Source organism: Myotis daubentonii, chromosome 10 (assembly GCF_963259705.1).
Source record: "Myotis daubentonii chromosome 10, mMyoDau2.1, whole genome shotgun sequence".
In the NCBI taxonomy this organism is placed as follows: domain Eukaryota; kingdom Metazoa; phylum Chordata; class Mammalia; order Chiroptera; family Vespertilionidae; genus Myotis; species Myotis daubentonii.
The window spans coordinates 47,792,526-47,814,923 of NC_081849.1; the positions used below are offsets into that span (position 1 = coordinate 47,792,526).

At 41.0% G+C, this 22,398-nt stretch overlaps 1 pseudogene; it reads left to right on the top strand.

The window, feature by feature from the left end:
• Positions 1-1,420: 1,420 nt before the first annotated feature.
• LOC132242528 (NADH dehydrogenase [ubiquinone] 1 alpha subcomplex subunit 12-like) lies at positions 1,421-21,948 on the top strand (annotated as a pseudogene).
• The last annotated feature ends 450 nt before the right edge of the window (positions 21,949-22,398 follow it).

Genomic DNA, 22,398 nt, shown 5'->3' on the forward strand with positions numbered 1-22,398 from the left:
AGTCAAACAGAGGAGTTATGATTGTCTTGGGGAAAAATGGGACCTCCTTAAGGTTTTGAATTGGGAATGAAAGATTTAAAATAACTACAATTCTTTTTGATGCAAAGAGCTCTAGACTAGGAATCAGAACACCCAGGCTTTGGTTTCACTATTTTCAAGATGTGCAATCTTGAGCTAGTTAGTGAATCTGCATGAGCCTTAGTTCTTACATTCATAAAACAGGAATGTTGATACTTGCCTTGCCGGTCTGGTTCAGCACCCCACTGACCGCCCCTGCAGCCACACAGGTGTGATGGAATCAGGATGTGGAGGGCAGTAGGGGCTGCAGAAATTGAGTAGAGGAAAGAAATCACAGAATGTTGCAGATGCTGAGATTGTATCATATATACAGGTGACTCTGGTCCACTGGGCTCCAGATAAAATAATCCTTCCAATTGACTTCTTTCCCTAAAACTCTGTCTCCTCTCCTTGGCTACTCGATGAACCCTCACATTAAAAAAATATTTTTATTGATTTCAGAGAGAAAAGGAGAGGGAGAGATAGAAACATCAATGATGAGGAAGAATCATCGATCGCTGCCTCCTGCATGCTCCCACTGGTGATCTAGCCCACAACCCGGGCATGTTCCCTGACCTCCTAGTTCTTAGGTCAATGCTCAACCACTGAGCCACTGCAGCTGGGCTGAACCCTCACGTTTTACTACTGTCTCTATCTCTCTTCCCTTGATCCTTTTCAGAAAGAGTTCTTTTGACCCTACTTACACTACCCAAGAAAGCTCAGACCCTCTCTGAGAAGTCACCAGCAGATTTCCAAAGGGCCTGTGTCTACTGTTTCTCCTCTACTCACCTGCTACATGCCCTCTGTTAACACTATCTTAGTACCATGCCTTCTTATTTTCTGTAAGTCTCCAGAGTTTCTATTGAGCCTGACACTAGATGACTTTTTTTTTATTTCCTACCTAAAAGAACTCACTTTCCCCCACTTTTCCAAATCTCCTTTTGGAAAAAGGAATCCCACTGATTCCGTTTCCTCCTGTTGGCCATCTGATCTTTCTGATTACTACCAGAGCGCCTTTATTTCCTCCCATTCTCTCATCTCATTTGTTCATCTTCTTGCATTTCAAAGGATGCCAAGTCCTGGTGAGGATGTAGGGGACAAAAACTCATATAGTGCTGGCGAGAGTGTAAATTGGTACAGCCAACTGGAAATCAATTTGGCAATACTTAGTAAAGGCAAAGATGCTCAGGCCCTCTTCCTAAGTATCTGCCCCATCAATAGTCTAAGTGGCTGTCTTAGACTGAGTGCTCACTGCTTTATTCTCCTGAAGGAGATGCTATCATTATCCTAGTTTAATTGAAGAGGAAACTGAGGCACAGGAAATTAAATAACACACCCACAGTCACACTGTTGGGACTTTGTGATGGAGCTTGGATTTGAAATGGGCAATTGGGCTTCAGCGCCTGAGCTGTTACCCACAGAACTCTGCCTGGAGAAGTTCATGCCCAGGAGTGAGGTCTACGAGTGTTCACTGCAGCACTGCTTAGAAGAGCAAAGAGGTGTGAGTGGCTGCACTGCCCCTCCAAAGGGGCATGAACTACTGTTTAGGAGCAAAAATGAGTGAACTGGATTCACAAATATCAACATGGGTGAATCTCAAAAGTAAACTCTCATATGAAAAAAGCAAGGTGCAGCAAGACACAGTATATACAATACCACTAGGGATGTAAAAATTTAAAATATACACAACAACAATACATATTTACATATGTAGTAGCTAAAAACCTGAGATGTGAATGAACTAGATAATCTGAAGCTATGGGATGTTTTTCTCTGCATTTCTAACACTGAAACACAAAACAGGGTTAATGAAAATATGGCAAAATATTAACATTTGTTTAATCCAGGTACTGGCTATATAACTATCATAATATTTTTAGCTCTTTTCTATATGTGTGAAATACTTTATATACACAATGCAAAATTATTTTAAAAAGAAATGAGATTAGGCAAAATGGTAGAAGGGTGGTACATATAATCATTGGACTATTACTCGGCCATAAGAAAAGATGAAACACTGCCATTTGTGTTTCATCTTTTCTTTTTTAAAATTTTATTTTATTGTTTAAAGTATTATAAATAGTAGTACATATGTCTCCTTTTTTCCCCCCATTGACCTTCCCCCGGCCTCCGCTACCCCCCGGCACATGCCCTCACTCATCTTTTCTTATGGCCGAGTAGTAGAATGGATCTTAAGAATATCATGCTATGCAAAATAAGTAAGACAGAAAAAGTTAAGAACCATATGACGTAACTCATATGTGGGAATAAAAGTGAAGGCAGCCCTGGCCGGGTGGCTCAGTTGGTTGGAGTGTCATCCCTTACACCAAAATATTGGGGTTTGATTCATTGTCAGGGCACATACCTAGATTGCAGGTTCAATCCCTGGTTGGGGTGCGTACAGGAGGCAACCGATTGATTTTTTTCTCTCACATACATGTTCCTCCCCCCTCCCCCGTCTCTCTTTCTCTCTCAAATTAGTAAACATATCCTTGGGTGATAATTAAAAAATATAAACTTTATAGGCAACAATGAGACAAACAAACAAACAAAAACTCATAAACAGAGACAATAGTATGGTGGTTATGAGAGGGAAGGGGGTGGCAGGGTAGTAAAGGGGTCAACTATATGGTGATGGAAGAAGACTTGACTTTGTACACAAGGCAATATACAGATGATATATCATAGCATTGTACAATTGAAACCTATATAATCTTATTAACCAATATCACCCCAATAAATTAAAAAAAAAACCAAGAAATTCCTGAGCACAGATTAAATGTTCGGTATTGTGAGGGAATAAAAAAGAAGGAAAAGACACTTTTTAAGAGCCTAGAGATTAGTTAAGGAGGCAAAGCCAGACCCATAATTAGGAACAACACATACACAGGCAAGGAATTGCCAGCGAACCCCTGCTGAGGAATTTCACCTGAGAGGTTTCAGCAGCTAGGCTGTGGTTGATGTTGCAGGGGAAGGAAACTGTACTGGGCTAATCTTTTTTTTTTAATTAAAAATAATTTTTATTGAGGTAATACGAGTTTATTACATTATGTAAGTTTCAGGTGTACATTATAACTCAATATCTATACACACTACAACCTGCTCATCACTAGGTTTAGTTTCCACTGATCACCATACAATTAATCTCCTCTACCCATTTCCCCTTTCTCCCACACCCTTACCTTTGGAATCAGCAATCTGTTGTTTACACCTATGAGTATGTCTCATAGATGGGCTAGTCTTTGAGCTATTCCTAGCCTCTCAGTATGATCCCTGGTGTGAGTGATAGATAGCTGAGGCTGTGCTCTCAAGGATGGAAGATAGGAGACACCTTGGCTACCCAATCACATTGACGGCTTGTTACCAACACAGAGCAGTCAAAACACAATTTTATTATTTTGTAGCCAGTTCTCTGTTTATATACCTTATGTCCATAGATTCAGTGTAATTAGAGCCTAGAAATAATACCTCAGGTATTTATTGAACACATTCATGTTGACTGTATAATATTTGTTATTTATTTAACTTTTTAAATGTACATGATACTTGACAAATATGTAGAAAGACAAGTTTCCTTCCTGGGAATTCCAATGTGGGCAAGCAGAACTGAAGGGGTAGGATCTTGACTTTGGGAAGACTTGTCAGGTAGGGAGAGGCTGCCCCTGTAGGAGAGAAGGGAAGCTGACATCTCTGGAAAAGTAGAGGTGGGAATGTGGAGAGAATGAAGGACTTTCAAATAAATCTGTTAAAAGTAAATATGATGTTTAGTCAGTATAATGCCCTTGAAAAAACTTTTTTGAGGGCAGGAGTAAAGGTTAAGAAAAATGAATCTGATTATGACAATACAGTCACGTGTTGCTTAGTGACTGGGATACTTTCTGAGAAATGCATCGTTAGGTGTCAGTGAGTGTATGTGTGAAGGCCTAGGACATTACTGTCCACTACTGTAGATTTTATAAACACTGTCCACAACCACCCACTCCCCTTTCTGATAGGGTTAGAAATAGAACACTGAAGGTTGTTAATGCTCTCCATGAACAAGGTTGTGGGCTGGAATGACTGGAAATACTGAGAAGAAACTGGGTGTATTAGGTGTAGATCACCATAATGGTGACTTTCAGGGGGAGTGAAATGTGGCCTGAGAATCAGTAGGAATAAGAAATCAAGACGGAAACATGAAGGATCATAAGGGATTGTCATGGCCATGTGGTTTGGCTATTGCATGTTGGAGGAGTGGTCAGAATAAAGAACTTTGTGTTATTCATAATGAAGAGGGTACTTAACATGGAGAGGGGGTAGAACCGAGGACTCAATATTTTGACTTTGGAGTTTTGTTTTTGGTTCCACTGACCCCATCTGGGACAAAGAGCTCTCTCTGGCATGGAATGGATGGAAGAAATAAAACTTATCAATGCTTTACCATTGTTACAACCTGAAAATATTTCCAAAGTACAGGGATAGGCTGGTTCCACTGACCACAGAAAGCTTTTACTACAGTGACAGTGACACTTAATTCTTGTTAAGGTAGCTCCTGAGGACCTGTGTCCTTCTACAGGATCAATAAAGAATTTATACCAATGTCCCCTGGTGACCATCAAGCTAGATCTGGGAGGGCTGTAGTGCCCTCTGAATATGTAGTGCTTGGTGGGCAGGCTCCTCTGTGCTGAAACAAGTCAGTGGCTGACTGATTGGAATGTAATCTGTACACTCAAAATTGAGGTAATGAATGAGAGGGAATCTACTGCCAAGACCCACAGTTATTGCTCCCATTAGAAAAAATAAATTCCTCCTGAACAACACATCTTTTCATATACGCAGTCTATCTTTGACTGACATGCTACGCATGCATGAGTGTAGTAAAGATGAGTAGTGAAGACCCATTTAGTACTTTAGCAGTAGCTACAATGTATTGAAGCTACCATATGCCAGACAACATGCTAGACTCCCTGCATATATTATTTCACCAATTCTAGGTGGCTGATTTTAGTGTTATCACTTTACATATGTGGAAACTGAGGTTAGAGAGATTAGATAAATTGCTCAAGGTGACACAACCAATAAGTGGATGAGCATGAATTCAAAGTCAGATCAGACTTCAAAGTCCCTGCTTTTTATTTTCTTATCCCCAATGCAAAGAGAACATCAAAGAATGATGAACAGACAGGAGGGCTAGAACACAGTCAGGTTAATATACACCTTTGACAATAATAACCTTTGGACACAAATCAATGCAACCACCTCAGCATTTAAGGGAATAAATTTCCTTATGCAAGAAAGGTGTAGTAGAGTCACTGCTGGTAAATTAAGTGACTGACATGAATTGCATTTACCACTAGTAAATGAAGAAAGAAAAATCTGTGAGACTTACGCTAATGTTCTGAAAGAGCAGTCAGAGTAGAAATATACGGTATGACTATGGAGAAAAAGATCAATGAGGAAAGATGAGCAGAATATGCTTTAAGCCTCTTCAAGAAATGGACATTTAAGAACTCTGGATTTGCAAGTAATTGTGCCTTTCATTCTTGAGTTTTAGATCAGGCTTTGTCTTGGCTGCCTCCTTCTTTCTCCAATTATATAAGAATCCATTGTCATGAAAATCTGTCTGACTCTCAATCTATACTATCATCTCCTATCTCTTTTTCCAAAAGGATTTAAAGCATTTTTAACAAAATATATCTACCCAATAAGGTTAATAAAAGTGAGATAATTACAAATTTACCTGCAACACTTTCCCAGCCCCTCACCCCCAGTCAACCACCATCCATCAAACTCAATCTCATACTTTGAGATCCAACTCAAAACGCCTCTTCAGTCTGATCCTTCTATTTTGTCCTACTTCTATTCTGTGTGCATAATTTTAGTACAGAATTTATCATATTGTCTTACAATTAGTTGTTTCATGTAAGTTTTCTCATTAGGCTATGAGGTGCTGGATGTGGGAACCAAGTTGTGCTCATCTTAGTATCCACTGTACTTGGCAAAGTGTCTGACATATATTAGGTGCATAAATAATTATTGAATAAGAGAATGATAAAATAAAAACCAGGATTGAGGAAAAACAGAAAGGCAAGTATTCTAAACATAGATTAATATACATATTTTTCTGTTGAGGATCAGATTGGCTCTGGAAGCAGGGCAAAAAGAGAAACACAGAAAATCACATTATTATTACCAAAATGAAATGCAAACATTCTCAGGGAAGCCTGTAATTTATACCTAATTACATCACTCCCCTCTTATCTGCAAGGGATTTGTCCCTCTTGGCTCCCTGAGCTGCCAGGGGAGGCTCTGGCCACCTGTGACTCTGAGCTGGAATAAGCAGGTTGGAAAATGCATTTTGCTTTGCTGTTGGTGAAATACCATTCCAATCAATCATCAATGTAATTCACAAGGGTATTAATTTTTAATCATATGTCAATTGCCCTCTTTCAACATAGAGGTGGGCAAATGTAGGTTTACAGTTGTGAGTACACGAAACAGTTTGTTCTCTATTATTATTTATCATATGGTTTTCCATATGAACACCTGCATACCTACTTATACCCACTCCAGTATTTGTTTGGAGACACTGTATGGTTCAGTAAATAGAGAATGTACTTGGAATCAGGTATCCTTAGGTTCAGTTCCTAGTTCTGCCACTTCTTTGCTATGAGATTCTGGAAAAATTCTAGAACCTCTCTGAGCTTCAGTGCCTTGGCTCTGAGAACTATACAAACAGCATTTGAGACAGTATACTTAAGTATATAATATAGCAGCCCTCATGTAGTAGCCACTCAATCAATGATGGTTATTATTAAGGATAAAAATTCAATCATCTCTTGGCTGCCCTTAACTAGGACACTTGAAATTATTCCATATATTTTAGGAGTTAACACCTTTTAGGTTGTTCCCTTGGGGCATGTTGCCTTTGACTGTTGTCCTGCAGATTGTTGCCAAAACAATCACTATCTTAGCACTCACCCTTAGGATGTTGCCATATGTTGCAACAGGAGAGCTGGAATTTTTTGACTATCTGAAACCCTCTTGCTTCCAGTGGTACTATTTTTCCCTGGCATCTAGCATACAAATCCTGCTGGAGCAGACACTAGAATTTTCTTAGATTTATGCTGTCCTTTCCTTTTTTCATCTCTGCGACCTACATCCTGTTTTTTTTTTTTTAATATATTTTATTGATTTTTTACAGAGAGGAAAGGAGAGGGACAGAGAGTCAGAAACATCCATGAGAGAGAAACATCGGATCAGCTGCCTCCTGCACACCCCCTACTGGGGATGTGCCCGCAACCAAAGTACATGCCCTTGACCAGAGCCAAACCCGGGACCTTTCAGTCCGCAGGCTGACGCTCTATCCACTGAGCCAAACTGGCTAGGGCATACATCCTGTTTTTTTATCATCTGCCTTCAGTCACCTTCTTTGTATACGAATGACCAGGACAATCTTCCTCAAGCTCTTGAGTTTAGTGTTTAATTATCCCTTTCAAAAATGTAAGAGAGATGTGCGAACCTGTCAGATGATGGGTCAAACCATATCATTATTTTGTTTCTAATGCAAGGAAAATCTCACGGGATGTCTCAAAAGATTACGAAAATACTTTAGTCATCTTTAAAAACTTCCTAATAACCTACTGTCTATTTATCTGGAATTTCTCTGTTTCATCAGGATATGTTTCTTGGTATAGATAATGACATACTAAATGCTAGAGAGAGACCCAAAGGACAAAGGATATGGGTCCTTTCCTAGTGTAATCTTGAGATTTCTGCAGAGAATGGGAAACAGTCACCTAAGGCATGTAAGCTAGCGGTGCTTGAACTGCAGTGATAATTGGGATCCTGTGTTTATTTCCACTAAGAAGTGGAGAGAAAAATGCTCTGACCTGGTGATTTCTGCTTCTCCCAGAAAATGGGACTTTGGAAGAAAAAAGCCAGGGGATGGCTTTTACCTTGTATGGTTTACCTTCTTTTCCAGTTTCACTTTCTTTTTCCCCTTAATCTCGCTGGCTTGGGATTGTACCAATTCACAAATAAAACATTGTAAGAAAAACCTCAGTTTCTTCCTCTGTTGCATGATTCTCTATTAACACATCCATACTTCTGGCCATCAAATGTGTGGGATTTTTCCCTACACATGAAACATGTCTCTGATTCTCAGTGGACATCTAAAATTCAATTCATTTTACACTACCTACCTCAAGTTATTGTCAGATATCAAAGTTAAAATGGCAAGCCACTTATCATAATATACACACACACACACACACACACACACATATATAAATTTTTTTTGAAAAGAATTTTAATTTTTTAATTATAGTTGATGTACAACTTAGTTTCAGATGTACAACACAGTGATTAGACATTTAAATAACTTACAAAGTGATCATCCGATAAATCTAGTATCCATCTGACACCATACATAGTTATTACAATATTATTGACTATACTAGAGGCCCAGTGCATGAAATTCATGCTCGGCGGGGGGGGGGGGGGGTGTGCAGGTCCACAGCCTGGCCTGCAATGACGCAAGCGTTCTGCGCCCGGCTTGGTGGGGAATGTTTGCCTCGGGGCGATGATGCAAGTGTTCCCCCCCCCCCCGCACCCCCCCTCCCCCCTGCAGCCGCTCCATGCCTGCTGCCTAGAGGCCCTCCGTGGCCAGGGTGGAACACTTGCTTCGTTGTTGCGGTGACGAAGCAAGCATTCTGCCAGGCCGCTCATGCTGCCTGCTCTCAGCGGCCGCCCCCCCTGGGACTGGGGGACTCCGGTGGGGCTGAGAGGACTGAGCACTGCCATCTTGTGGCTATGGGCGCCACCATCTTTATGACAGAGTGACAGTTAATTTGCGTATTACCATTTTATTAGATAGGATTCCCCATGCTGTACTTTACCATGACTATTCTGTAACTATCAACTTGTACTTCTTAATCCCTTTACCTGTTCATCCATTCTTCCCCCAAAACTTTCCCATCTGTCAACCATCAGTTTGTTCCCTGTATCTATGAGTATGTTTCTGTTCTGCTTGTTTATTTATTTTGTTTTTTAGATTCCACATATAGGTGAAATCATGTGGTATTTGTCTTTCTCTGTCTGGCTTATTTCACTCAGCATAATACTCTCTAGGCTCATCTGTGTTGTTGTAATGGCAAAATTTCATTCTTTTTTATGGTTGAGTCATATTCCATAGTATATATGCACCACTTCTTTATTCACTTACCTATTGATACTTGGTTTGCTCCATATCTTGGCTATCCTATATAATAAAAGCCTAATATGCTAAGTGTCTGGTCCTCCAGTTGGCCATTCAACCAATCAAAGTGTAATATGCTAATGATATGCTAAGGTCACTTAACCACTTGCTATGACGTGCACTAACCACCAGGGGGAAGTCGACCAGTCACTATGATGTGGACTGACCACCAGGGGCAGCCCCTCAGTTTAGGAGCTGCCCCCTGGTGGTCAGCGCACTCCCGCAGGGGGAGTGCCACTCAGCCAGAAGCCGAGCTCATGGCTGGCGAGTGCAGTGACAACGCGAGCCTCTCCCACCTCTGCGGCAGTGCTAAGGATGTCTGACTGACGGCTTAGGACATCTAAGCCATCAGTCAGACATCCCCCAGGGGCTCCCAGACTGCGAGAGGGTGCAGACCGGGCTGAGGACCCACCCTCCCCCAGTGCATGAATTTCATGCACTGGGCCTCTAGTCATAAATAAGTTTCAATGAACATATGGATGTGTATGTCCTTTAGTGTTTTAGGTTTCTTCAAATAAATACCCAGAAATGGAATTGCTGAATCCTTCTTTTCTCTTATTATAGCCTTTGTTTTAAAGTCTTATAGCCCATGATTTACAGTCTATGTTGTCTGGTATAGGTACTGCTACTCCAGCTTTTTCATTTGTTTGCTTATTTCCATTTTCATAGAATAGCTGTTTCTATCCCTTTACTTTCAGTCTATGTGTGTCTTTTTATCTGAATTGAGTTTCTTGTAGACAGTATATATAATGGGTTTGTTTTTATTATCTATCCAGTCACTGCATGTGCTTGACTGGAGTCTCAAATCCATTTGCATTTAAAATAATTGTTGATAGTTATGTATATACTGCCATTTTGTTATTCATATATATTTTTAAAATGTTTTTATTGATTTTTAGAGAGAGTGGAAAGGAGAGGGAGAGAAAGAGAAACATTAGTGTGAGAAACACTGATTCGTTGCCTCCTGCATGCATCCTGACCAGGGATCAAACCTGCAACCTGGGTATGTGCTGTGACCAGGAATGGAACTAGTGAACTTTCAGTGCACAGGACAATACTCAATTGAGCCACACTAGCCAAGGTTATTATTCATATTTTTAGTATATTTTTTTGTTTTTATTCATAAAGATGACCCTTTAACATTTCTTATAATTTTCATGTGGTGGTGATGAACAACTTTAGCTTTTCCTTGTCTGGGAAGCTCATTATCTGTCCTTCAATTTTAAATGATACCTTTGCTGGGTAGAATAATTTTGGTTGTAGGTCCTGGCTTTTCATAACTTTGAATACTTTATGTCAACCCCTTCTGGTCTGTAGAGTTTCTGTTGAGAAATAAGCTGACAGTCTTATGGAAGCACCTTTGTAGATAACTGATTTTCTCTTGCTGCTTTTAAGATTCTCCCTTTGTCTTTAACCTTTGGCATTTTGTCTTGGTGTGGGCTTCTTTGGGTTCAACTTGATTGGAATTCTGTGCTTCCTGGAATTGTATTTCTATTTCCTTCACTAGGTTAGAAAAGTTTACCATCATTATTTTTCAAATAGGTTTACAATTCTTTGCTCTCTTTCTTCTCCTTCTGGCACCCCCATGATGTGAATGTTGCCTGAAGTTGTCCCAGAGGCTCCTTAAACTATCCTAGTTTTTCTTGGATTCTTTTTGTTATTCTAATTGGGTGTTTTCTGCTTCCTAATTCTCCAAATCTCTGATTTGATCCTTTGCTTTATCTACTCTACTGTTGATTTCCTGTAATGTATTTTTATTTCAGTTATTGTAGTCTTCACTTCTGACTGTTTTTCTCTCTCTCTCCAATTTTATGTTTCCTATCTCTTTGTTGAAGTTCTCAATAAGTTCATCTGCTCTTCCCTTAAGTTTATTGAGAATCCTTATAACCAATGTTTTGAACTCTGCATCTGGGAATCATTTCGTTTGGTATTTGTGCGCCCTCAATTTGTCAACTGTTGCTGCTTTTGTACCATAAACTTTATCTTTTATGTAGCTCCATAAAAAAGTCTAGTAGATAAATCTTCTTTGTTCAAAGCTTAGTCTGGCTTCACCAGTGATTAAAAATCAGTTAAACCTGAAAAGGAGTGAAAATTAAGTGTGTTATCAGCTGTTAAAGTATATGTACATTTGGGGGGGGGACACAGGGTATCCCCAAAAAGGCAGTGTTTTCAAACTTCCAGTAGCATTTTATGATGAATTTCCTTTGTTCAATGCTTAATCTGGCTGAAAAGAAAGAAACATCAATTGAGCTATCAGCTGTTAAAGTGTGTATACATGTTTTTGGGATACTCTGTATTTACTATCTGCTTAGCTTTTGAGCACATGACTTCAATGATAAGCAAACTGACAAGACAGAACCAAGGGTAGTGCCCTGTGGCATACCAGTAGATAGTGCAGGTTGACCTCAACCTGATAATAAATCTTGCTGGGTACTATCATCATGCAGTTAATAAAGCTGTACCAATCTATAAGAGAATTTATCAGAAGGCCTGTGGAAATACATTTCCAATGGGTTTACTGTTTCTCTCTTTTACTATGCTAGCGAGGTACCAGTTGTTAAAGTGAGTATACATTTTTGGGGAGACACAATGCCAAGCACAATCAGCTAGGCCTGGGTATTGCCAACTGGCTTGGCACTTGTAGCTAGGTCTTGGGTTCACCTATTGAATATAAACAATTTCACGGAGCGTCAGCATCATACAAGGCTACTCTGACTAGGATGGATCAAGACAATGACTCTGTAATGATGCCTGAACACAGACAATCCATGAACATTGCTCAAACCACAAATTACCCCAAACCCCCTCTTCTGACTAATGTAAGTGACTGCTGTTTCTTTGGTGATTACAGCTTTATCCTCACTTTAATCTGTCCTTAAAGATGAGGTTTATTGAGACACATAATTGTAGAATTATCCCTGTTTTCTGACAGCACCCAGTCTAGAATAAACTGCCCCTTCCCTAGAGCTTGACCCAACCAAAGCCCACATCCATGGTTCTTTTTAACACTCTCTTGCTGAGAGACCACATGGTTTCCCCATAGTAAGTGCTGTCCCTTACTGGGACAAGTAATAAACCAAACAGTCTATTCCATGTATGCTCTTGGTGACATATGGTTGAAGAGTGTTGACATACAGTCAGAAAAAGAAAGAAATGGTACACACACACACACACACACACACACACACACACACACACAAACACACACCAGATTCATTATTTTCACTTTGGCCCTGGGGCTCAAACCTGAGTCCACAGTCACAAAACCCTGTTATTATTTTCCTTGCTAACAATCCAGAATGGCACATTGGCTTTTCTCTTGGAGGAGATGGACTTTTCTCCCCTCTGCATGGGCACAATTCCATTCATGCTAGTTCATTTCAAATGCTAGTGATGAAAACTGGGGCAGAGTCTGTGCTATCCTGGCCCCATGTCCCTCAGCATAAGTCTTCTGCTTGTGCTGCTGCCACCGAATCCAATGACTCTTGAAGTGGTATAAGGAAACTACTTTGCTTGTGGTGACTGTGGTGTCTGGCTCTGGGAGAGCAATTCTTCTCTTGAGTCATGGGCAAGCCTAGCTCATGGGCTGAGGCCAGGGGTGGGAGAGAGATAAAAGCTTTCCTCCCCTCTGCAGTACCCAGCTAGAACCAGACTCACTGAACCAGACCCAGCATTACAAATATTGTATTCATATGTAGCTTGATATACTCATTTAGTTTCAGGGAACTTCAATGTTTTCCTGGCACTGGATTCTATTTGTGCTTGAAGCTGTGATTTTTTTTCTACCAGTTTACACACTAATAGTTGTCTCATATTGTAATAGCCTTCTTTTTCCAATTAATTGTACAAATACTTCTTCAGCACCCACCATAAAGCGTGTGGAGAACACAAAGAGGCATGCAGGGACTACAGCTCTGACCTTGAGAAGTATATAATCTAGACAAAACTTTAAGACATGTGCATAAGTAACCGGACATCACTCTTTCAGCGAACAAATACTTATTAAGCACATACTCAATGCCAGGCACTGTAACATAAGTTACATGTTGATAAATGCTACGAGTCTACATGCTATAAAGCAGCATTCAAAGGGTAATAGTCTTATTATTAAGTACCTTCTATGTGCAAGTACTGAACCAAGAACTATGACCTGAATATCTTCCTTAATCTTCAGAAGGACCCTTTGAGATTGATATTGTTATCACTCTGTTTTGAGGATGAGGTATCTCTGGCCATGGTATAACTTGGTAAGATCCTAGAGCTAGTTAAGTATTGGAGGCAGGATTCAAACCCAGGCAGTCTATCTATGGATCTATGCCCTTAACAAATAATTGTAACTTGTGTTTTAAAATTCTTTTGGTCTACAGTTGTTTGGGATGTTGTTGATCCCTGAGAACTTTTGCATTGGGGAAGCTTTAAAAAATTACAATGCAATCAGACATTTTTGAAGGTGTCTGAATTTTTTCCTGCAGCTGCGCTTCATATAGGAGCCCGTGTGGACACATAGGCACCAAAGGAGAGCCCGGAGTCTGCAGCTATGACTGTACTCGCGTTGTTCTATGTATTCTGTACAGTCTTGGGAGGCTATTTTTAATGCAACATGCCAGAGTGGCATGTTGAAAGATCCATAGTAACCAGCTAACAGTAACAGCAGGGCCTGCCAAGTAAAAGTTCCGTAAATCAGTCATAAACGCAGTTACAAAATCCGGCCAGCGTCGTGTGCATGAGGGAGTATCCTTGGAGGAGGCACAATTCTCGCACAGTTTCATGGGATCTCCTCGAAATTCCATGGGAGTAAAGAGTCCTTGTGGCAATTTTTTTAAAGGGGAAAAAAGTAAGAAAGATGCTTCCTATAACTTTATTCTAATAGGGAACTTTCTCCCATGTGACTGGGTAGCTCTAAGGAAAAGACACTCAGAGAAACGAATTTTTCAGATACCATGTGCTCTCCTTTCTCATGTTTTTAATATTTTTGGAATCATTCCTTTTCCACTACCACAGTCCACGTTCAGGCCTTAATAACTTGGTGTACTAAAAAACCTCAATGCTTTTATCCGCACTGCCCCCCCCCCGGCCCCACCCCAATCTACTGAATTTACAATGATAAAAATTATCCCAAGCAGGATTTTGGACAGCTTAACCCTTGAGTGAGAATTTTACAGGAAGCTCAAGTGCTACCAAACCAAATAAAAGCTCACGCTAGACACACGAGTGGCCTTTCCCTGGGATAGACTTAGAGCAATCTCTGAGGAAGCAAGATGCTTCAGTTGGGGTTCGGGAATTAGGAGGCTTTGGGATAAGGACGTTCATATCAGGCAATGGGTACATCGTCAATGATATTAACAAGTAATGTTGTTACCTTTGAAAAGTCCGAGAAATCACTTTGATTTATTTGGCTCCCCACTGTTACAGAAAATCTGGGCATGGGGAACAGGCCATTCATTACTCACAGAGAATAATACACAAGAATGAAAAACCCCATGGGCAGGAAACTGGAGCATTGATAGCTTAATGCTCAATAAAAGATTTAATCAGGGGTTGCAGGCGTGAATTTTGATGCCCTTCCCCAACCACCCACGATAATTCACACCACACATACTAGTGGCTGGTTTTCTCCTTGCTTGCTTAAAACACACACACACACACACACACACACCACTGTCCTCTGAGAGAGGGAGATGTTGGGTAAAGGTAGTAAAGGACTGAAGAAAGCTGAAGGGAAAACTTTTGGAGCAATGACACCGAGAGAGCAATTTAAAATGAGAAAAAAGCCCTGACCAGTTTGGCTCAGTGGATAGAGCGTCAGCCTAAGGACTTGAGGGTCCCGGGATCGATTCCGGTCGAGGGCGTGTGCCTTGGTTGCGGGCACATCCCCAGTGGGGAGTGTGCAGGAGGCAGCTGATCGATGTTTCTCTCTCATTGATGTTTCTAACTCTCTATCCCTCTCCCTTCCTCTCTGTAAAAAAATCAATACAATATATAAAAAAGAATAAAAAAGAATAAAAAATGAGAAAAAAACCCCTTTGCCTATATAATGTAAGGTAGTGGGAAGATATGATTTGGCTTCTAACTTTACAGAAACATTGGCACTGGGAAACAAAGCGTGGCTCTGTAACCAGAAAGGTGAGAGATAAGCTTAAGCGGAAAGCTCTTTACTAGACGCCTGCTTAGGACGCCTGCATTGGCTGGGGATTCCCCAGTTCAGGTTTTCCCCCAGGAGATTCTTGTTGAACAGAAGGGAGTTATAAAATAGATTTTTCTCTATTTTTTTCTTTTTTTAAAAATATATTTTTATTTATTTCAGAGAGGAGGGAGGGAGGGAGAGAGAGAGAGAGAGAGAGAGAGAGAGAGAGAGAGAGAGAGAGAGAAACATCAATGATGAGAGAGAATCAATGATTGGCTGCCTCCTGCATCTCCTACTGGGCATCAAACCCACAAGCTAGGCATGTGCTCCTGACCGGAACTGAACCTGGGACCCTTCAGTTCTCAGGCTGATGCTCTATCCACTAAGCCAAACCAGTTAGGGCAGATTTTTCTCTATTTACTATGAATATTTTAATTTCAAGGACTTTAATACTTCGGGCACTTTTTTTTTAAAAATTGTAGTGCAATATACATAACAAAAAAATGTATCATTCAACCATGTTTCAAGTGTACAATTTGGGGGCATTCAATATATTCACAATGTTGTGCAATCATTACCACTACCCTTTTCCAGAACTTTTTCATCAAAAACTTGGAATCCATTAAACAATAACTGCTCATTTCCCCTTTTCCCAGCCCCTGGTAACCTCTGCTCTACTTTCTGTCTCTATGAGTCTGATTATAGACTAGAGGCCCAGTGCACGAGATTCATGCACGAGTAGGGTCCCTAGGCCTGGCGGCAATCAGGGCTGATCGGGGCCTTTCTTCCCCAGCTGCCAGCCAGGGCCTCCGTTCCCTGGCTGCCGGCTGAGGTCCTCCTTCATTCCACGCCGCGCCCTGGTGGTCAGCGCATGTCATAGCGAGCGAGCAAACTCCTGGTCTCCTGGTCAAACTCCTGAGGGGACACTTTGCCTATTAGCCTTTTATATATATACTAGGGGCCCGGTGCACGAAATTCGTGCACTGGGTGTGTGTGTGGGGGGGAGTGTCCCTCAGCCCAGCCTGCCCCCTCTCACATACTGGGAGCCCTCAGGCGTTGACCCCCATCACCCTCCAATCGCAGGATCGGCCCCTTGCCCAGGCCTGACACCTCTGACCTAGGCGTCCGGCCCGGGCAGCGGGGACCTGCAGTGGCAGCGGCCCCACGATCGTGGGCTTCGCTTTAGGCCCAGGCAAGGGACCGCTAGCTCCTGGGACTGCCAGCTTCGACCGTGCCCAGCTCCCATCGCTGGCTCCACCCCTACTTCCTGCTATCACTGGCCAGGGCGGAAAAGGCACCTGATTCTCTGATCATGGCTGGGGGGCAGGGCAAAGGCAGCCTCAGGGCCGCCTTTGCCCTGCCCCCCAGCTCTTAGCTCCCCCCTGGGTTTCCAATCACTGTCAGTGGCAGGGGGCTTCTTCCTGCTTTCCCTTTCGCCTCCCTGCATTGTGCCTACATATGCAAATTAACCGCCATCTTGTTGGCAGTTAACTGCCAATCTTAGTTGGCAGTTAACTGCCAATCTTAGTTGGCAGTTAATTTGCATATAGCCCTGATTAGCCAATGAAAAGGGTAGCTCGTACGCCAATTACCATTTTTCTCTTTTATTAGTGTTAATGTAGAAGATATTTCATAAGTGGAATCATATATTTGTCCTTTTGTGTCTGGCTTATTTCATTTAGCATAATGTTCAAACTCCAGGTTCATCCAGGTTATAGCTTGCAGCAGAATTTCATTCCTTTTTAATAATGAATAATCTCCCACCCTTGCCTGTGTTTCTAAGTGGTTAGAGCCGTGGTTGGCAAACTGCGGCTCGTTGGTCCCTTGAGTGTGGCTCTTCCTAAGCCTTAGGAGCACCCTAATTAAGTTAATAACAATTTACCTACCTATATAGTTTAAGTTTAAAAAAGTTGGCTCTAAAAAGAAAGTTCGATCATTGTACTGTTGATATCTGGCTCTGTTGACTAATGAGTTTGCCGACCACTGGGTTAGAGCATTGGCCAGCACACTGAATAGTTGCAGGTTTGTCCCTGGCCCTGGTTGGGGCACATGCCAGAGGCAACCAATGGATGTGTCTCTCTCACACTGATGTTTCTCTCTCTCTCTCTCTCTCTCTCTCTCTCTCTCTCTCTCTCTCTCTCTCTCTCTCTCCTCCCCACTCCTTTCCATTCTCTCTGAAAATCAATGGAAAAAATATCCTCGGGTGAAGGTTAACAACAACAAAAAAGAATAACATTCCATTGAACGTATATACCACATTTTGATTATCCACTCATCTACATGATGGAGATTTGGGTTCTTTGTACCTTTTGACTATTGATTAATGCTGCCATGAACATCAGTGTACAAGTATCTGTTTTGAGTTTTTGCTTTCAATTCCTTTGGGTATATACTTAGAGGTGGAATTGCTGGATCATATGGTAATTCTATGTTTACTAGTACGTTTTGGAGGACCTTTGAGTACTTTCAGAGAGAGTATAAACCATGGAAGCAAACTTTTTCAGAATCCGAGCTTTCCAAACCCAAATGAGTAGTACCAATTGGATTTGGCGGGGGGGGGAGTGATTGGTGACTCTGATGTGAGCAATTTGGGTGGAGGATATAAGACAGAAGCCAGAAGGGAGTGGATTGACAAGTGACTAGGAAGTAAGGCGGGAGAATTTTGAGCATGCTTAAATGCTTAAGTGGGAGATAGGAAAGGGGGTGGGATGGATAATGAGCAGAGGCCTGCAAGAAGGCAGGAGAGGGATGTGGTGGGAAATGGGTTGACCTGCATTGGGGATCTGCCTCCATATACTGAAAGGAAGGTGCAACTAAATTAATCATCCAAAGGTGTTTTTTGAGTTTGGCATTTTGGGGGAATAAAAAGTGAAACATTACCTGCATTTGACTGTGAATGTTATAGTATTGGAAGGAAGGCTTGAACCCCAAACTAAAAATGGGGCAGAACATGCTAAATGTTGCAAGGGAAAGATACAAAGAAGGCATTATGACTTTCAGAGGGAGAAAGTACTTCCAGCGTGCAGGAGGCCCGGTAATAAGGGAAGACTTCACCAGAGGGTAACGATTTGAGATCTAGGTAGACAGCTAGCAAAGTGGGGCAAAGGTCATGTTTCCCAAGCTGTGTTCACAGGATACTTAGATATTCTATGAGAAATGGGTATCATGGTCAAATTAATTTAGAAAGTGCTATCTATAGGAAAACCATATTGTTCAACATGAGGCATTTTAAAAGCTAAAAAAGACACTATTAATTTTGCTGGGACAACAGGTATAAATTGGGGCTGTCCTAGGTAATTGGGACAAATGCTTACCCTCGCTCTATACTACATTCCCCTTTTGGAGATTTAACTGAACATTAGGATTTTAACTGATTTTGAGTACTATAGTTAAAAATATCTGTCTTATGCAGATTAATGCAGCATTTCCCAGATTTATTTGACCATGGAACGCCCACCTTGGTTTTCTATTCCCCTCTGAGGAGTACATATTAGCACTAATAAGTTCTGGAAAGGCAGAGACACGGAAGATGTGGGAGCCAGGGAGGACTGGGTCTGGCATGGAGAGAGCAGTAGAAAGTGAGATTAGGAAGGGGTGTGGGGTAGGTTTGAACCATATCCTAGAGGTTATTGAGGGCCAGAATGAAAACTTTTACCTGATGAAAGCCATTTCTTACAGCAGCAAAAGGAACCTGTACCTATAACTTGAAAAGTATTTCAAGGAATCACAACTCTCAGGAGGGTAATATGGTATATTTTCCCTGTTTTCCTATTTTGGTTCCTTCCTTAATCTCTCAAGGTAGGGGAGGTGAAAAACTCCAATTGAGGGACTGACTGCCTTCCATTCCCAAGGTCTTGGTGGCTGAGTTATAAAACTCCTATCTGAAGTCATGTGTTCTTCTCTTATTGTGGTTTCATTTGTGAGGTCTGAATTCCTCTTTAGAGATGGAGGGATGCTAGGTTTTGAAGAGAAAAGTTATCTAGAATCAGTTTGCTATTGTGGGTGCTACACTCTAAGATGTAGCTATGAAGACAGAGAGTTCACCTGGCTAGAGCAGAATGATAATAAAACAAACCTCAGCCACCATCATTGCTTGATCACAGCCCCACTTTTCTTAACTAGAGGGCAGGTATCTGGCAACCTAATTACAGGACAATAAAGAGGCAGCAGGAATAGTTCAAAAATAAACTCTTCAAGAGGCTAAAGCTTATGGCACAAACTCTCAAACACTAAGGAGTCACAGAAATCTCAGAACGACTCCTCTTACTCATTTGCACACACTTCCAGTAAGTTTAGCAATCCAGATTTCTAGCACACAATAAATTTAACAGCAAATTAAAAGGGAAGGAAAAATTAACAGTGGTCGGCACATTTAAGTGAAAAGGAAAAGTGTAATACTGTAAAAATTCAATGAAAGGACTAATAGTGTAAGGTTCTGAAAGCATTTTAGAGGCAAAAATTCAACCAAACCTTAACTCTGAGGATACCAATCGGTTCTATAATAGAATCACACTTACTTATAAGGATCATTTTGGTTCATTAAAGGATGTTTAAAGTGTGTTCCACAGCTCTGTTTAAGATAATAAGAAAGCCTATGAGACATTTTAGAAAGATTTCAATCCACAATGCTTGTGATTTTAAAGATTTGGTCCTTTAAAGGTATCTGTTATCTGTCACTGCATACAACTGATGTTCTGTTCAGGTGCCGTTTCTTTTAGAAAGAACTTGATTGTCAATTTTTTTTTCTACCACATTTCAACATGTTATTAATCCTTTAGCTTGAAAGAGGATCAACATGGCAACAAAGTGTTTTGAAAATAGCCTCTTGTGATTTGAAGATTAAACAAATCATTAAATTAAATGACTCCACAATCAAATGTTTATGACTTAAAAGTTGGCCAGCCAGTGGCACTCTGTAAAAGAACACCGGCTCAATTATGTCATAAAATACAGCAGCTACACTCTATCTTATCAACTTAAAAGCCACTTGCGGTTCTTATATGAGGATGCTGGCTGTTCAGTTGGCGGGGGACAGGCCTGTGTGTAAAGAGCAGCTGTGGACGCTGCATCAGCTGCTCTCCAGGAAGCAGAAGCCGGTGGTGCAGTTATGGGGAGCCCTTATTTTCTCCTTCATATTTGATTTTGGATTGCTTTTGCCTATTTTAAAGACACTGGGCAATTTTTTACCTCATCAAAACAGTAGGTAAGAGCAAAGAAAGGTGCCCTCAAAGTAAACAGGAGGAGAGTTTGGAAGTTCTGAAAAATTAACACTACTTACTAATGCTCAGTTTGTCACTGTTGAAAATAATAAAACACAGTTTAGAACATATGGTCATCGTCCTTATTTCTTGGCAAACAATAGCATTTTCATTTCCCATTCCAAATTGAGCTAGACAGCTGAAGAGTGAATCATACTAGAAAAGTACATTTCCTCTCGGACAATTAGGAGATGCTAAGATTTATCAGTCCCTTGTCTCATCATTTAATGAGGTTTGCTTTTATTCAGTCTTCATCAGAAATATAGATGGGGTTCTAAAAAAAGGCCAGTTTCTAATATATGAACAATGTCTGAGAATTAAAAAATCCACAGGGTTATACAAAGGCTACATTAAAAGCATGTAAAACACTCTATTGACTCGAATAAGAAAAAGGAAGCAAACAAACAAGACTTGCATGGTTTAGGGGCACGATGGCTACAACTCCGTGAAACAGGTTGTGATACAAATAATTCAGAGAGTTTGAATTTTAAAAAGTAATAGAATTTTAGGGCTTGAAAAGAATCTCAGTGTATAATCCTGGACCAGAATCATTGGTATCACCTGGGAGCCTGACAGAATAAAAAATTCCTGAATCTTACCACCCCAGGACACGTGAATCAGGATTTATGGGGGTGGAGCATAGGAATCTTGTTTTATATAGCTCTTCCAGATGATGCTCATGCATACTGAAGTCTGAGATCCCTCTGGCATCACTCTGAGTGTTACTGACCCTACGTTAAATGTATAGGACAGGAATGGCACACCTGGAGGCGTAGGCCTACAGGACAAGATGGTCTTGAAGCGCGGCTGCAGCAGGTTGGTGGCTGCGGTGGCATCTGAGGCTATCTATGAATTCTCTTCAGGGTAAATGATGTGAGGGTTGGTGCTTTAGTCGGGGAAGACAGTGTGGGAACAAACAGTATGAAGCAGTTTTTTGGCTGTCATTGATGGGTTATATATACCACTGAAACGAATGGCAAAAACACATTCTCTGACGCAGAAGGAAGCATGGTGCCGCCTGAATGGCATGGTTAGCCTCACTGTGTGACTAATGATCCTCCAACAACAAAACCACCTACTGCTCACAAATTCATCTGGACAAGCCATAAATTCAAGGTGAGCGCCCTCCAGAATCATATGTACCTTATTTCACCTCGAGAGAGAGGATTCAAGAGTGGGTCCCACCATCAACACCTTATAAGGAAAAACAATTTAAAAATATAAAATACGGGGCTTCTCAATCACACTTTTATTGCTTACTGTTAACTTGATTAAAATTATTTGATTAAACAAAAAAAGAAATAAATGTGTAGAGGGACATTCATTATCTTCCATGGCAACCCAGTCCATAGCTGGACAGTTTTGATTTTTCTGAGATAAATCTAAGTACAGAGATATCTTCTGTGGTCCTAGTTATATTATTTAGGAGCCACACAGACAAGCCCGGTCCCCTTTCCTTTGCTGGGAGGTGAGATAGACAGACTCTGGTTTGAATGCCGGCTTTACCATTAATGCATGTATGACTTCGGGCAAGTTGCCTGACCTTTCTGAGCTTCAGTTCCCTCATTTGTAAAGGAACAATAATGTTAGTATCTTCCTGATAAAGTTGTGGTGAGGATTAATGAGCACTCAATAAATAAATGCTTATGATGATTATATCAAGTTATAGCCCTTTAAAAATTTAAGAGTCATTATGCTCCCTCTAAGCCCATTTCTTCCTA